Raw genomic sequence first — 17,974 nt, forward strand, 5'->3', positions numbered from 1 at the left:
AAGAAAGAATAAGGTCTACAGTAAGGTGTAGTAACGTCCTAAGCCTTCACATTCACTCACCCACTCACTCACTCATGCAGAGCAACTTCCAGTCCTGAGAGCTCCATTCATTTTAAGTGTCCTATACTGGTATACCATTTTTTATCTTTTATAGTGTATTTTTACTGTATCTTTTCTATGTTTAAATATGTTTAGATACACAAATACTTACCATTGTATCACAATTGTCTATGGTATTCAGTGCAGCGACAGGTTTGTAGCTTAGGAGCGAGAGGTTATACCACCTAGCCTAGGTGTGTAGCAGGTTACACCATATAAGTTTGTGTAAGTATACTTTGTGATGTTCACATAATACCATCTAATGATGCATTTCTCAGAATATATCCTCTTCATTAATCAACACATGACTGTATGTAGGAGAGGGAAACCTCACAGAACATGGGGGACTAAGAGTCTCCAAGGAAAAAGGAGGTAAATAAGGAATAGCAGCCAATTATGTAACCATTAGTTTGCCTGCCACAACCTAAATGCCTCTGAGTAGAATGGATAAAACAAATGTGGTATATTTATGTAATTAAAGATTATACAGCAGTTATAGATGTGACTATGAAGGTACATATATTAACATCCAAAAAGATCTCAGAAACATAATTTAAAAAGTAAACTGCAAAAGATACGTGCCTTATCATTTATAGATAATTGAAAAACATATAAAATGCCTTACTTTGGGGTATAAATCCATGTGGCAAGAGAACATGGGGATGATTACTTTCTGGAGAGTGGTTATCCTCTCAGGAAAGGAAGGGGGGAAATCAGCTGGTGGAGGAGGTATACATATTTAACTGCATCTGTAGTGTTCTAGTTCTATAAAAAGGAAAGGGGATCTGAAGCAATGTGACAAAACACTATTTGTTAAAGCAGGATATGGAATTGAGGTGCATGCTATATTCTTCTATGTATTTTTCTGTAATTTGAAAAGACATTACATAACCTGTATTCAGTGGTTAATCAAAGTGTGGTTACAGAAGCAGCAGAAGCCTTCTGAACATTAGAAATGAAAATTCTTATACCCTACCCAGACCTACTAAATCAGAAACTCTTGGGTAGGGCCCAGCAATGATTTATCCAGCTGTGCTAGTCAATTTGAGAATGACTATCTATACAAATAAATTACCAAACACTCCCATTTACTTAAAATGGTACTTGAAGTCAATTGAATGCTAAGATTATCTGAATAAATTAGGTTGTATTATCATATGTAGCATATATGGGTTAAGAATTTTTAAAAATAGTTTATAAAATTAATTCCAAAGCTACATTAAGTTTGAGATTTTTTAATCCAAACACTTGAATTTCTTACATAGTCTCATGGATAAACTCCCCATTTAAAATATATCAATTTTATTTATACACTAATGAAGATGAAAGGGCACAGGCGATTAAGACCAATCACTATTAAGCAAAAAAGGATACATATCCTTTTAGCTCCTAATGGGACAATCCCTGCAGTTACCTTGGTTTTACATTAGAAAATACTAGTTAAAAGTGATATTCTGAGCGAGTATTGTTCCATTTATGCTGTGAGGTTTCTCTAGCACACATTATCTCACTGTCAAATGAATAGGTACTAGTGGTGGAAATAAAACATCCATATATAGATCAGACAACATCAAATAAATGACTCCATGAAACACAAAAACTATGGATGGTCTATATGTGCTTTAAATTGTCACTTGATTCGATTTTTCAAACACATAGTACTCTATTTACTGCAAAGATTCTAAATATCTTCAGTACTATAATCACTTACGTTCAAGAAAACATCATAGGAATGCAGGGACATGAGTGACATTATAGATGTAATACTAAACCTGTGCTAAGGTTGGATGTGGTGGCTCATGCCTGTGATGGCTTGAGTTTGAGGATGCAGTGAACTATGCTGACACTAGTGTACTCTAGCCAGAGCAACAGAGCAAGACTCTGCCTTAAAACAAACAAACAAAATCTGTGATAAGTGTTTTTTTAAGTAAATCATTCATTAACTTTGCAACTTTAGTGTAGAACTACTATAGCAAATGTATGCTTAAATCATTTAGATGAACTATGCACTTTGTTAGCATAGGCCAAGCAGCTATTGCAAAGAGATCTCTCTCAAAAGACAGTGGCTTGGCCGGGCGTGGTGGCTCACGCCTGTAATCCTAGCACTCTGGGAGGCCGAGGCGGGTGGATCGCTCGAGGTCAGGAGTTCGAGACTAGCCTGAGCAAGAGCGAGACCCCGTCTCTACTAAAAATAGAAAGAAATTATATGGACAACTAAAAATATATATAGAAAAAAATGAGCCGGGCATGGTGGCGCATGCCTGTAGTCCCAGCTACTCGGGAAGCTGAGGCAGAAGGATTGCTTGAGCCCAGGAGTTTGAGGTTGCTGTGAGCTAGGCTGACGCCATGGCACTCACTCTAGCCCGGGCAACAGAGCAAGACTCTGTCTCAAAAAAAAAAAAAAAAAAAAAAAAGACAGTGGCTTGAAGAAATGAGTAAGTTTTTATGGGCCAGGCTCTGTAATTCTAGCACTCTGGGAGGCTGAGGAGGGAGGATTGCTTGAGGTCCAGGAGTTCAAGACCGCCTGAGCAAGAGTGAGACCCGTCTCTACTAAAAATAGAAAAAATTAGCAAGGCATGATGGTGCGCGCCTGTAGTCCCAGCCACTTGGGAGGCTGAGGCAGGAGGATCACTTCAGCCCAGGAGTTTGAGGTTGCTGTGAGCTAGGCTGATGCGAAATGAGTAAGTTTTTTTCTCTCTCAAAAACAGGCCAAGATGACCACTCTAGGTCTGAGGGCAGCTCTGCTCCGGTCATTCAGAGACCTATCAGCCTTAGACAGGTGCTATTCTAACCAATGGGAAAAGAAAAACAATGAAGTACAGCTCAGAAATTTCTTCTTCAAAAGCAAGAAAAGCAGAAGTTGCACATATTATTTCCCCTCATATTCTACTCCAAGAGCTTAGTCACATGGCCTCAATCAGCTAAGAGGCCAGGAAATATAGTCACACCTACAACTTACAGAGCACCCCAAGCATTCCAATGGCAGTTACAAATTCTTTTCTATCCACAGTACAAAAAGGATCTCCGGGGTGGAGACAGAAATATCGCAAGTCCATATACCATTCAGCCCTAAATATTGGCCCTTAGAGGATTCAGCTTTGCCCTAGCCAAAATATTCTATTTTATCTCTTGTGATTCACAGTTTTACAAGTTTTCTTCATTGAGAATGTTATTTTTATAATTGAAAATATTCTTTCAAATCAGCTCTCTACCCAAAACTTGTAGTAGGTGCTGTAGAGATTGATATATGATCCTATTGACAAGCAATGGAAGAATAGATTCAGATAAAACTAGCAATTGCCATCACAATTTATTTTCATCTTTTGCTGTCTGTTTCCAATATATCATTACAGTTAAAAGTCTAAGTACTCTGTCATTGTGTAATTTCTACATTAAGAGTTGGGGTGGGCCAGGCGAGATGTAATCCTAGCACTCTGGAAGGCAGAGGCAGGAGGTTTGCTTGAGGTCAGGAGTTCAAGATCAGCGAAGCAAAAGCGCAATCCTGACTCTGCAAAAACTAGAAAACTTAGCCAGGCATGGTGGTACACGCCTGTAGTCCCAGCTACTCGGGAGGCTTGAGGCAGGAGGATCGCTTGAGTTTGAGGTTGCAGTGAGCTATGATCATGCCACTGCACTCTAGCCAGGGTGACAGAACAAGATGCTGTCTCAAAAAAATAAAAAGAAAAGAAAAAAAAGAATGGGGTTAATTTACAATTAGGCAATTTAATCATTGTGCTAATTATTATACTATTTCTGATGTAAATATTTTGCTTTGGATGCAAAACAAATGAAGTTCACTAATATTCTCCTGTATTTAACATGAATATCAGAACTACATATTTAGTAAAGATAGCAGTTATACTTTGGTGTGGGGACTGAATCATGAAAAGAATTCTGGGTTGCTGTTAGTGTCCTATTTCTTTACCTGGTGCTGGTTACACGAATGTGTAATTTTTCCATGAAAATTGGTTGAGTTTTACACTTAACATTTAGCTGTATTCTGTAGCTGTTATATTTCAACCAAAGGTTAATTTTTAATCCCTTTATGAAGAACATTTATTCCAACTTTCAATTAGAAAAATCAATAATATGCAGCTTCTAGAAACATCCACACTTAATCATGAAAGATAAATTTAACTTTTTATTTTGAAATAATTTAAGATTCACAAGAAGTTGTAAAAATTGTTTAGTTTCTACATACCCTTTACCTAAGGTTTCCCCAATGATTATAACTTACATTATACATAGTACAATTGCAAAACCAAGAGGCTGACGTTGATAACATTGATATAATACTATATTAACTAAACTACAGACCTTATTATAATTTCACCTGTTTTCATATGCATTCTTTAAAATACTGTAGTAGAAAATCCATTTTTAACAGAAAAAAAGGCATTTATGGTAACCAAAAGATCTTGCTTAACAAAATACATGGTTATACTTAAAGGTTAACAAGATTCTCGAATTGGTGTGTGTGTTTCAGTAGCACATACACTAAAATTGAAACAATACAGAGAAGATTAGTATGGCCCCTGCACAAGGATAACACACAAATTCTTGAAGCATTTCATATTTTTAAATGTTCTCACCATAAAAAAAAATTATGTGAAAAATGCATATGTTAATTAGCTTGATTTAGCCATTCCACACTGTATACATATTTCAAAACACCATGCTGTACATGATAAATATATCAATTTTTATTTGTCAATTAAATAAGAAAGGAATAAGGGCTGATATTTTCCACAGCCAATTCTTCTATAAAGACTTACAAAAATCTCTAATTACAGGCTATCTATTGTAGTTCTTACTGTATAAAACGCCAAGTCACAAATATTAAAATTTTTAAATAAAATTAAATACCTCAAATCAAGAATAAATTCAGGAATATACACTAATGGTTAACATTACAGAATTTTCCTATAGATACTGTTTCGAAAAAGATGATTGTCTTTCACTTCCTACTGATGAACATAATAGAAATATACAAAATTTAAGATAACAATACCCTTAAATGTATATAGCTAAATAATCTTATTTTATAAATAAGAAATCTGAATCCCAGGGAAGGTAACCAACATGATTAAGATGATATTTCAAGTCTGTGGCATTCACCTGACTTAAAAGTCATGGGCTCTTTCTACTATACCAGCATACTTGTATATCTTAAAACCAAACATTACAAGATATTTACTAAAGTAACCCATCTAAAATATACTACAAAGACTTTTTTTTAAAGGGAAAAGAAATTATCTGTTAATATTACTTGGTAATATTAAAAAACAAAGTCATCATGAATACCATTACTTAACAAAATGACAGGTTGACATAATAAGAAAAATAACTGGCAAATACTAAAATAATCCTATTTCTAACGCTAGGTTCCTATTTCTGAAGAGGTCAATGAACTTCTCTAGGGCATTTTTTTTTAAAGGAAAATGAAGACTAAATGACAGAACCAGAAGTTAGTGTAACCAGCTCTATAAACAAAGTTCAATATCCCCTATATGATTTTTTATAATCCTTTCCCTTAACTAACTACTTGACTTTTTGAGTTGTTTCCCAGAAATAATGGATTTTCTGCAAGACAAAGAAGTTAAGGCCCCTGGACAGACTTTCTGATGCCAAGACTCACCATCCTTTAGTAGCACGCTCCAAACACATGCCCCTTGCTAATTTCAATACAACTTGCCAAAATATAGGTAGCCCCTCATTAGTTTCCTCTTTAAAAAGCCCAGGCTTCTCCCATTCTCCACAAGACATCCTTCGTATTAAAATTTCCTTCCTTCCTTGGCAATTCTCTTGTCTGCAATTGGTTATTCTGTGCTTTCAGCAACCAGACCTAGGCCAACACCCCTTTGCAGTTTCGATAACATTAGTATCTGTATCTCAATTCTCTTTCTCACACCCTAATGTGTGTATACACACACAATATGCTAATAATCATTGGAAAAAATACTATCAGTTGCTTATTAAAGTTTTACAACAAGCCTTTTCAATGTTCCAGATTGGTATTTTGAAGGTCAGTGAGGTAGAAACCGAAAGAGAAATCACTAAAATTCTCATCCTAGATTATATAGGTGTACCATGCTTTAAGTAAACAATGTGAAAACCCATACCAGCAAACTTGTATATCTTAAAACCAGAACACTGTGAATATATTTATTCAATATATACAGTTCCCTAATTTTATAAAGGACTTCGTTTTTTAAGGGTTTCATTACAGGACTTCTTCAAATAATGGTTGAAATCAGTTTTATTTGTATAAATACAACCGGTATTTATACCACAAATGGCTTCATCAATCTTTATCTATCTTGACAGGAATGTAGGTAGTTAGGTAACAATTTAGTTTACATCTGTAATTTAATAATGGTACACACAGAATTAAGTGAGGAGCACCAATGAGACTGTATGCATACTGAAGAAACATTTGTCTAGGAGTCAAAGATTTCAGACAGCTGACTCTCACTTATTAGCTATGAGTTCTTGGGCAAACACCTAATCTCTTTAAGTCTTATTACTACTTATAAGGTGAGAATGTTAACCGCTGTTCCATTTTACAGTAACTATGAGAACCAAATAAAATAATGTACATATTTTTAAGTAGTAAAATGTTTATTTTTCTATATTATTAAAATATTTGTAGTATGTAAATGCTATTTAAGTGCAGGTTATTAATAGTAATATAATTTGAATTCCATCACCATTTCTAATATATCCAAATACAGTATTTTGTATGTACCATAAAACCAGGAATCAGAAACCCCTGTCATCCCAGCACTGCCATTGTTTCCTCTCTACAGAACAGGGGAAATAACACTTGCACTTATCTACCAATAAAACTAACGTATATGAAACTGCTTTGTAAAGCAATTAAGTATATTAACCTAAGGGTATTGCTATTATTAGATGTGGTATTATGTATCATTCACTTAAATTACAAAAAGTATAGAACCGGGGGGCGGGGGGTGGGGGCGGAGTCTCTTTACTGCGACTCCTTTGAAAGAATGCTAACAAAATATTCTGAGAGCACATGCAGCATTAGCACATCCACGACCTGAGAGGTTGGAAAGACTCACCACAAATTAACAGTTTCAATGACATTATAAAATTATTCAAAGGATAAAAGTATTGCAGTAATGAGTTCTCAGCAGGAATCACAAAATCCTCTCATAGCTTCACGGTTTACTTTTTTGTCCCCCTCACTTCACCAGCTATCTAATCTATTAAAGTCATATTCACAGTTTGGAATGCTAACACAACTCTTCAAAAAAACCAAAAAATCCCCACAGTTTAGGCCATCCCTAATCTTTCCACTGAGATTCATTCATATAAAAACAGCAAATGCACGCTAATTGAGCCTGGGCATAATTTAGCGGTTCTCCTGTTTCACTAACTTAAAAGAGAGAGAGAAAATAAACATCTACACCTTGATTTAAGGCACCAAATCAATCAACAACACATCCAATCTATATTGACATTTTCTCGTGAAATATCAATACAACTAGCTGGATTTCTGCTTTTCAACCTTTCGTCACAGGAAACCTGGAACCAAAAGTAGAAAGCTACCTATAATATTGCTATGTCTGTTCTGCTATTTGTGTATACAAAGAACATCCAGGATTAGTAAATGCATTAGCTATGATGCCTTTATCAGTCACTAAATTTTGAGATGCCTTTTGAAGCTACTAAAATGTTTACAATTTTAGTTACTCTTTCAATAAATAGGCTTCAATGTCTTTCCATTCCACATGCACATAAACCTAGATAACATGCATCGTGAAGAGGACTTAGAGAATGCTAACCTTAAGACCTGAATTATATACGCATGCCTCCTCCCTTCAACCTGCAGAGCGGTATTCTCCTTCCTCTCATCACTGGAAGTTGCCTTCATTCTAAAAATAACTACTGTCCCCCTGCCTCAAATCTTTATCATGCCACCCATCTTCACTCTTCCCTTTGCATTTTCCTTATTCAGCATCTTGTCACTGGTACACATCCATGATTCTATACCAGCTTGCCATTCAAAAGAACTGCCAGTTAAAATAACCCTTCTTTTCCATGAGGTCAGACGGAAAAAATAATCACAGAATCTCCAAGACAATCTTTTTATAACATTGATAATTTCCGATGCTGCCGACAACACAGAGGCTAGTTCTTCCCCACCAGGGAAGCTTTCTATCCAATTAATTTTAGTTGTCCTTGTAATTATTTTAAGCCATCAAGGTCCTGTTAATTATTGAATAAAGTAATATGACTCTGTTCAGCCATTTAGCTCTTACAAAAGTATAATTCAAATGTCAAAGCTACTTAATTTTTACTAGCAAGCTACCAATTTGACTATCAATTACCAATCCAATAACATCTTTATTACCAAGTTTAACAATGTCCAATACATAAGAAACTACATTGGCCAGGCACAGTGGTTCATGTCTGTAATTCCAGCACTTTGGGCAGGAGGATCACTTGAGACCAGGAGTTCAAGGCTGCAGTCAGCTATGATCACACCACTGTACTCCAGTCTGTGTGACAGAGTGAGACCCGGTCTCTTAAATAAGAAAAGAAAATTACATAAATTCTTGAACACAGATTCTTAACCATATTCCCCTTCCTTGCAGAGCTACATTCAGGAACACAGAGCTGGAGTAGATTTCGATATACAGGTACATAGAAAAAAAAAAAAATTATTAATGCCAGAAAAAAACAAAGTACAGGAAAGGAAAAGTAATAGTTCATTACAATGCCTCAGTTGTAAGTAACATTTATATCATAAACATAATATTAAATACTGTTCTAAAACAAAATTACAATTGTACTGAGAAACTAGACTATAGGAAATGGGAAGATATGCAGAGAAGTGGGAAGAGCACTAAGTCATTCTTCATTAAATAATGAATAAAACTGAAAAATCAACAATGAATAATGAACATGTTATCTGGAAATATGGTGATGAACAGCAAAATAATCAACTAAGGAACTAAAAGGGTTCCCTATATCTCAGGCAGAAGAATATGAAAGGAGGAAACAGGACTGATTTTTTTTTTCTTTTCCCTAAGAAACTTCACGGAACTATTTGATTCTTCAAACTATATTCATGTATAACTTTTAATAAAAAAACTAAAAGTTAGCAATTATAAATTTAAAAAACTGTAGTTGACAAACCAATAAAATCTTATTATGTCATGTGTGAAAGGAAATGAATTACTTATAAAGATTTTCACAAGAATTTGTTTGCAATTTTAATCACAATATGCAAATATTTGAATTCTAATTTGTGGTATTATTTTTGGTTACTTGCTTGGAATTAATTCCAAGATGTGGGGAAAGACTACAAAAATTTTAACACTTTTCAGGTCTTGTCACACACTTTCCAAATTGATTCCTAGAGAAATTAAGCTTGGTTATACTGCCACCAGCAGTATGATCAAAGCACTCTCATTAGCACTCAGTATTATCAATTTTGAAATAAGTAAAAGATATTCTCTTATTTTTAATTTATATTTTTAAAAGTATTCCTGATGTCTCCATATTTTTATCAATGTATATGAGCTTTTATATAACGTATGACTTGGGTATTTTCTGCAAAATACCTTCAGTTCTGTTTCATGCCTTTTTATTTTGATTACAATGTTTTCCCTTTATGTATAGATGTTTTCATGTACATGCAATGAAACCTATTGATTTCTTTGCAATTTCTGCTATGATTTCTAAATTTAAGAGGTTTTCCCCCATATTTAATATATATTTTCTTCTTTTAAAAAAAAGGTATAATTAAAAATAGTAAGACCCCTAAGGAAGACCTCCTCACATCCACTTCTTTCTTAGGAAAAAGAAAAATGTCCATTAAACTAATATCCAACACTAAAACATTTATCAGTTAACTAAAAAACTTTTTGTTTTAGCCTCAATAATGCTCTCAAGTAGTTATGTTTAGGCAAAAATCTTCATAGGAAAAGCTTTAATGTTTGTTTTATAAATTACATATGATATGAAATTATAAGTACAGTGAATTTAAAGAACATTTTTTTTCTGGCTGGGCGCAGTGGCTCACGCCTGTAATCCTAGCACTTGGGAGGCCGAGGCGAGCGGATCGTTTGAGCTCAGGAGTTCAAGACCAGCCTGAGCAAGAGCGAGACTCCATCTCTACTAAAAAAATAGAAAGAAATTAATTGGACAACTAAAAATATATAGAAAAAATTAGCTGGGCATGGTGGCACACGCCTGTAGTCCCAGCTACCAGGGAGGCTGAGGCAGAAGGACTGCTGGAGCCCAGGAGTTTGAGGTTGCTGTGAGCTAGGCTGACACCATGGCACTCTATCCCGGGCAACAGAGTGAGACTCTGTCTCAAAAAAAATAAATAAATAAAATAAAAAAGAACATTTTTTTCCTAATATATTAATATCTTTCAGTGATTTCACTTTACCAAACCTTTCTGATTTCCTTCTTCAGTTTTTAAAAACTATATGATTAAAGAAAATAAACTTTATATTTAAACAGGTTATATATACTGAATTCTTTATTTGAAAAAACTAGAATATCCTAATTTAAAACTAAAATCTCAAAAAGATAAAAGTATATTCCAAACATTAACAAGTTATGAATTCAGATGATAGTCTAAAAAAGGGTCCATGGGAATAGAAAATATGATCTCACTGCTTTATAATGTATACATTACATATAATACAAAATACAATTGTTATATATAATTTTATATATAATTATGTTACAATTAAATAGCATATTATAATTACATAAGATATTTTTCTAATTATATCATTTTGCTGATCTCATTTACAATGTAATAAAAAATATATTATTCCATTTATATTGAAAGGTATATAAATCAATCTTTCCATAGTTCCCTTCATCAGGAGGCTATGTTCCTCTATGACATAGTACGAAATATACTTCTTCACATGCAAACAAAATAGTGTTAAGGATTCATCTTCAGTAGAGGTAGACTCAGAGGTAATATACTAAAACATTTGTTCAAAGGCCTACAATTATGAACTGCTTTATGAGAGGAGTGGGAGAAGAGAAAAAGGAGGACAGGGTAAGGCAAAGAGGACAGAGGCAAGGAGAAGCATAAAAATAAATATGATACAGTTTTTGCTTTGAGAGAGTTACAAGGAAGACACAATCAACTTTTCAATTAGAGAAGATAAACTGCGAGAAAAGCTACAGAAGTAATATATACATAGTGAGGCAGAGTTAGGTGGTAACCCAAAGTTGATGGCCAACGGCTTCCTATACCTTTTCCAACTCCAAGCATAATAAAGGTGCTATTGATCCAGTGTGATGGCTGTAATCCTAGCACTTTGCAGACTGCAGGACTGCTTGAGGCCAGGAGTTCAGACCAGCCTGAGCAAGAGCTCAGACCTTGTCTCTATAAAAAATAGAGAAATTAGCCAAGCATAATAGCACGCACCTACATGGGAGGCTGAGGAAGGAGGATTGCTTAAGCCCAGGAGTCTGAGGTTACAGTGAGCTATCATGATGCCACTGCACTGTAGCCTGGGCAACAAGAATGAAACCCTGTTTCAAAAAAAAAAAAAAGACAAAATTTTAAAAAAACTAATTATAAAATAATAATAAAGGTCTATTTTTCCTGTAGAAGGAAAATAGAAAGGGAGAAGAGACAAAAAAAATTTCTATACTATTTAGATAAAGAAAACCTGAGAACTCACATTATTAACTACAAATTGATCATATGACTGAACATTTTTCTACTATTTTACAAAAGCAGCTATAGACAATACCTAAATGAATGAGGAAGCAATGTTCCAATAATTTACAAAAGCAGGCATATTTGGCCTGTGTGCCATAGTCTGCTGACCCGACTTAATCTACACATTAAAAATATACAAATATATATGAATTCAGCAGATAATTCTAGGGGGAACCATTAAAACTCAAAAATTCACAGGCAACAGAGCAAGACACTGTCTCCAAAAAAAAAAAAAAAAAAAAATTCACAGAATATATAATAAAAATGAATTTAGAAAAATGTTTACAGAGGTATGAGGGCACATCTGAAATGGTTTCTTTTTACTTAGATATTAAAGTAATAGCACAAAAGGATATGTATCTTTGTGACCTTCTCACTACACTAAAAGTGACTGAGATTTTCTACTTCCTATATTGAATGAATATAAATCTAAACCTAGAGTGATCACTGACAAGTCTTAGATAATTACAGAGGATTAAAATTAACCTCTTTGACAGTTCATTGTAGTTATTATAATAAAACTTCTGGCCTTATGAAAGTACATATTCTTATTATATTAATAAGATAAGGTCACTTCCTATAACATCCTTACTTTTCTAATCCCTGAAAACCTTTTCTGAATGGGATGGGTGGTCCCTAAAAGTAGGGTACATATTAAGGGTAAAATTATGTCTGTTAGAAATGTTAATATGAGGTTAAGTATTACCTGATACCTCCCTTTCAGCAGCAAAATATATAAAAAATGATGAGTAATTACACAATGTAATTATAAAAATGGTATAAAATCATGTACCATTTTTCCATTGCGAAAATAAATTAAACATTACTTGAACAAAATTTTAGATTTTACCCTTATACTTGTGCAAACCTATAGTCACCACCTATAAAATCACCACCACCAGCATCCTATTCTAACATCTTTTAACAAGAAAAATCTAAGATTTAAAATCTATTAAATAGCCAATCCTTATATCTGGCAATCTAAAAAATCCTTAGTACATTATGATAATAGAAAAATGGCACTCTGACACTGAATTTATGTGATATAGTAAATTGTGTTCTGTTTTAACACATCTGAACATTATGTGTGGTCTCCTAGGCAGTCAGTTTAGAAATAATTTCAATAATGCTATTATTATTTTAAGCTTTACAATTTCAGCTGCATCTTGCTTCATACCTACTGAACATACTTTTGAATTTCTGGGTAATTTTTGTTTGAGAATATATTTGGTTATTTTAGAAAAATCTAAAAGTCATTGTGTGGTCCACCCATAGAATTTATGAACAAAGAATAAAAAGGAAAAATGTTTGCAATATGGATAATTGGTATAATCTGAATGAAACCTTAGAGTTTACATGAAGGACTATAGGAAATCGTATGGGTTATGAAGAGATCCTTGAGACTTTCTGTTTTTCAAAAATCATTATATAAAACTCATAGTTTAAAACAAATAAAAAAGCTCACAATGTGAATTTAACATTTTCAAACTTTATTATCAGTACAGTCAAAACAATACAATGGGACTAAACTAAGCCAGGAAGCAGATTTTTATATCACTCTTTCCAAGATAAGGAGACACACCCCCCTCTGATTAAATTAATAAAATTGTTGTCATTCATACACATGGCTAACTTCATATATTTCTAACATACTGCCCTCTTCCTGTTTGACAATTCCACATATATTTTTGCAAGGTTACCTGGTAACACTGTACTGTTTTATCTCCATCCAAAATTCACCCCTTATTTGGAAAACTGGGGGCTAAAGGCAATCAAAATTAACCAATTCAAAGACTATGTCCATCTTAGTAGAGCCCTAACCGGTTGGAGGAAATCTAAAATAGACCAGATTTATAGCACTAAGAAATCTAATTGTAATTTAAATAGTATCTTGTTTTAGGAAAAGGTGAAGGTGAAGAAAATTTCTAGGCAAAATAAACGCTAGAGGGCAGCATCAAACTGTAGAGGTTTAAACTGGGCAGTTTTGACTTGCAAACTTTAAGCTATCATATATTTTTTGTTTTTTCTATTACAAAGGAAAAAACTTTGTTTTGACTGTTTACATTTCTCTTCCATTTCCTACTGTGTACTTTCTTTTCCATCTTTGACTTGTGAATATCAGTTTAAAATGCACTAGTAATATCCCTTCGATATAAAACAAAACTCATGGCATTTCCATTCTTGAGGTAGGCACTATATAAATAAGGGCTGATATTTTTATCCAAAGTATTTCCTTAGGTTAATGCAAAATTTAAGTTTGGTTTCACTCAATTAGCATTTTAGATTAAAGAGCTTGACAAACAAGCCTTGCAAATTTATAAATGTGTCATGAATTGCATGGGACAAAAAGCTGTGGAGTATGTCCCCTCTCGAGAAATTTAGTTTGGAAGAGAAAATAAGATATATATATGTAATCATAAATTATGAAATGCAAGAGAAGCAGGAAAAACTTCTATGGGTATTACACGAGTAATGATATAAAAATAGTAGGATAACTGTGTCCCCTCAAAGGCCCAATGGAAATCACCAAACCTCATTCTGGGGATAATCAAGTTATCAGGGAAAAAGAAAAAGAGAAAGCAAGTCCTTCAACAACTAATTAAAGAACTGAAACGTTTGCATGTAGAAAAAGAAGGGGGCCAGGCATCACGGTTTACGCTTGTAATCCTAGCACTTTGGGAGGTGAGGTGGGAGGATGGCTTGAGCCAGGAGTTTGGGGTCACAGTAATCTACGATTGGGCTACTAAACTCCAGCTTGAGCAACAGAGCAAGACCCTGTCTCTATGTTAAAAAAGAAGAAAGGTAAAATGAATTAAGAATCTAACACTTTAGGTTCATTATCTCATTTAATGGTCACAGTAAACCCATGAGGTAGGTTTTTTAGTACTTCAAGTTCACAGATAAAAAAATCAAGATAAAGCAACTTGCTCAAGGTAACCAAACTAGGTAACAGTAGATTAAGGTTTTGAAACTTACTCCAAAGCTCCAAATTTTTTCCAATACTGAGGGCAGAGGGAGGAGGGGGAAATAGAATAATATTAACAAGGTAAACTTCTCTAATTAAAAGCAAATGATCTCAGCTGTTGAATAATTTCCCTTGCTATAATACCTATATTCTATTGTCTCCATAAATCACTTTTAAAAGACAAGTGTAGTACTTGCATACTAAATTTGAGGCCTCCTCAATGTACTTCAAATCAGGTGCTCAAAAAAGGGAAAGAACCATGTTACCTTTTAAGCCGTTAGTGGAATATAAAGGGAAAAACTATTAATAGCATAAGTTATCATGCAATGTATTATTGATGTCACCTCATAAGAGGTCTCTCCTAACCACTTTTAAAGCCGCACCAAAGTCATTCTTGCACAGGGGTTCTTATCAAGTGGCCTGTGGATAGAATTCAGGTTTGTAAACACAGATAGGGGAAAAAAGGTGAATCTTAAATTTTAATTAACCTTGACATTTAGTTTATTCCTTCAATTAAGAATGCAAGCAAAAATTACGTTAACATGAAGTACCTACAGAAGTTTTAAGTTTAAAATTCTTTAAAGCATTTAAAATAAATTTAAGTTATGTAAAGATCATTTAGTCTTCACTACTTTGAAATCAGTCATTATTAGACCAGCCACTACTCTTGATATTTAATGCTTCACTGCATGGATTACTTCATAAATAAATAACATCTTGATAACTACACTTCAATACAATTGGTATCTGTTAGGTATTTCATTCATTTAAAACCATCATTCTGAGGTTCATCACAGAAAATAGTTAAAAACCCCTGCCAGCACTTATTTACCTCATAGCACTTAACACTGATACTATGTATGTGTTTCCTTCTCAAATACTTGTCCTCATTCTTCTGTGCAGCCTCAGGGACAAGTGCCGAACTTTTGGTAACACTACTGTAACATTCAGTGCATGCAGGATATGGGTTGTCTGCCATGGATTCCCAAGGTCTAGAAAAAGTGACTGACTCATAGTAAGGTATTCAAATAGTTGTACAAGAGGGGCTTCAATTATAAAACAGTACACAAGAGTCCTGAGATAACGCTTTCAACTGCATACCACAACTAACATAAATTCTAAATCTACATCTTTTCCATTACTTGTTCCTAATTATGTAGAATTTAGGTACACATCCAGAAACACAATGTAAATGTAAACTACATGCTACTTTTGCTCCAAGAATGACTCAGTTCCAAAATAAAACTAGGACTTACCAGAAAAAGACATAAATGAAAGTTAAAAAAAAAAAAATGTATAAACCTGCGGTCTTTTTTTTTTTTTTTTTTAACTTAATGTGTTTTGTGTCGTCACTATTGCTTAAAACAGGTACTTGAGTGGAACAATCCTTCCAACTGAGGACCAAGGGTTCTGCTGTGGTATTTCTTCCTCATGCCCAGCTCCTTAAAGACAGCCCATGTGGACAGGCGCCCACGTGAACATTTCTTTGCAGAAGCCACAGGAAGACCTTCAACGTCATGTCGCCCACGCCCTCGCAAGGCCCCCTTCTTAGATGGGGCGCTAGGGGGGATCCCAAGAGAGAGGCTAGGAGTTCAGCAGATTCCAAGACCCAGAGAGGGGGGGGTCCGCAAAGGTTCCCCTACGCGCTCCCCCAGCCGCGCCCCACATCGCTCTCCACCTCAGGGCCCTCGGAAACAAAGCCGGGTGGCCGCGCCACCTCCAACCCACCCAGCCTCCCCAACCAACCCAGCGCCACCCTGGCCCTCAGCTCCAGGAACCCCAACAGACTGAAATGTTAACTCCCCCGCGCTCCGCTTCGGCTTTCCAGATAGTCAGGGAGAAAACAAGTAGGAGGCGCCGCCGTCCGTTAGCCTCCTGGTACCGGAACAGCGGCACCGAGACTCCATCCCAGGGTCCCTTCACCGACCCCATTATAGACCAGAGAGGAGACCAAGAGAGGGAGAACCAGGGGAGTTCGTCGCCAAGCCCCCCAGAGACCTGCCTACAGATCCTCCCACTCTCCGGCCACAGGGTCCCCGCCTCTGCCGTCTACGCCACCCGCGGCCCGCGCGCAGCCCCCTAACCGCCGCCGCCGCCCGCCCAGCGGTCACTCCCCGACCTCCTGCGCGTTCCGCGCGGGTCCCCCACCCTCCGCAGGACCCTGAGCGGGGCGCGGGGCCCCGCACGCGTGGTGGACGCTGCTGAGCCACCCACTCCGCGGCCCGCAGCAGCCCAGAGCGCACACGAGTAGCCGCGGCGCTCCACGCGCTGCCCACCACGCGCTCTGCTTTGGCTCGCCGCCGCTGACTGCAGCAGCTGCGGGAACCTCAGCGCCCGGGTCCCCAAGGGACCCAGCCCCGACTCCCCGGTTCTATTCTCCTTTTCTACCCCCCCGCCGTCCCGGGACTCGCAGTCTCCGCCGCGCATGGGGCCGGTTCTGGGGGAGGGAATGTAAACAAATCGGGGTTTTATAGTTACCTCACACTCGAGTGCCGTGTGCATCTCCTCTCCGCTCGGTACCAAACCCCGGCTGCACCAAATCATGTATTCACCAAAGCCGGCTGCGCTAACTTCGTCGCGGAGGGCCGCGCGTCAGACACCACGATACGCTAGCGGCGTATAAGGCCCACTCAGGTCCCTGCGCAGCCGCACCCCGTCCGCCTATGGGTGCTACGCTATGGGCGTACACACACCACCTAGCCGTTCGCTTCGAATAACGCCGCTTGCGTAAGGGAACTGCACCACTCGCGAGGTCTACACCGATAGTGGGAGCAATGAGAAATTCGAGTCTACGCAAACTGCGGAGCTCTAAGGCTCCGCGCTAGTTTTGTTCCAAGAAAGGACGCCGCGGGGGAGTTGGGGCGGCTTCTAACGCATGCGTGGAGCGTCCTTTACCTCTCGCTTTTTCTCCTGGCTTTGCATGTCGGTTGCTGAGGCCTTGGGCTGGCGGATGAGTAATGGGAGGTCTAATCGCAAACGCTTTAGCCAAAAGGCTTCAGAGTTTTAAATTACCATGTTTATCCGTACCCCAGTTAACCATCTACATCGAATTAATCCCTCCTCCTTTGTTAAAGTAACCTTTTCAGTCTCTTAGGGCAAACGTGAATTTATATTTATTCAGTGCGAGTGCTAGGTGTTTTGTACAACTCCTCCCCCGACCCCATTTATTGTAAAGT

The 17,974-nt window shown here is 36.7% G+C and overlaps 1 protein-coding gene and 1 non-coding gene across 3 annotated transcripts in view; one reads left to right on the forward strand and one right to left on the reverse strand.

Moving 5' to 3' along the window:
* Nucleotides 1–17,600, reverse strand: part of SLC39A10 (solute carrier family 39 member 10) — a 63,438-nt gene extending 45,838 nt beyond the window's left edge. Inside the window, exon 1 of one of the 2 annotated variants that reach the window (XM_069469110.1) lies at nt 17,548–17,600. The gene's annotated coding sequence lies outside the window, so the exon portion shown is untranslated. Of the gene's footprint in view, nt 1–17,276; nt 17,333–17,547 lie in introns of those variants that run through there. The other variant, XM_069469102.1, reaches the window with a different exon arrangement.
* LOC138387762 (U6 spliceosomal RNA) lies at nt 4,577–4,679 on the forward strand. The gene has a single exon (XR_011233964.1). It is a non-coding gene; the product is annotated as a U6 spliceosomal RNA (small nuclear RNA).
* Nucleotides 17,601–17,974: the final 374 nt, after the last annotated feature.

This window comes from Eulemur rufifrons, chromosome 1, assembly GCF_041146395.1.
Source record: "Eulemur rufifrons isolate Redbay chromosome 1, OSU_ERuf_1, whole genome shotgun sequence".
Lineage (NCBI taxonomy): Eukaryota > Metazoa > Chordata > Mammalia > Primates > Lemuridae > Eulemur > Eulemur rufifrons.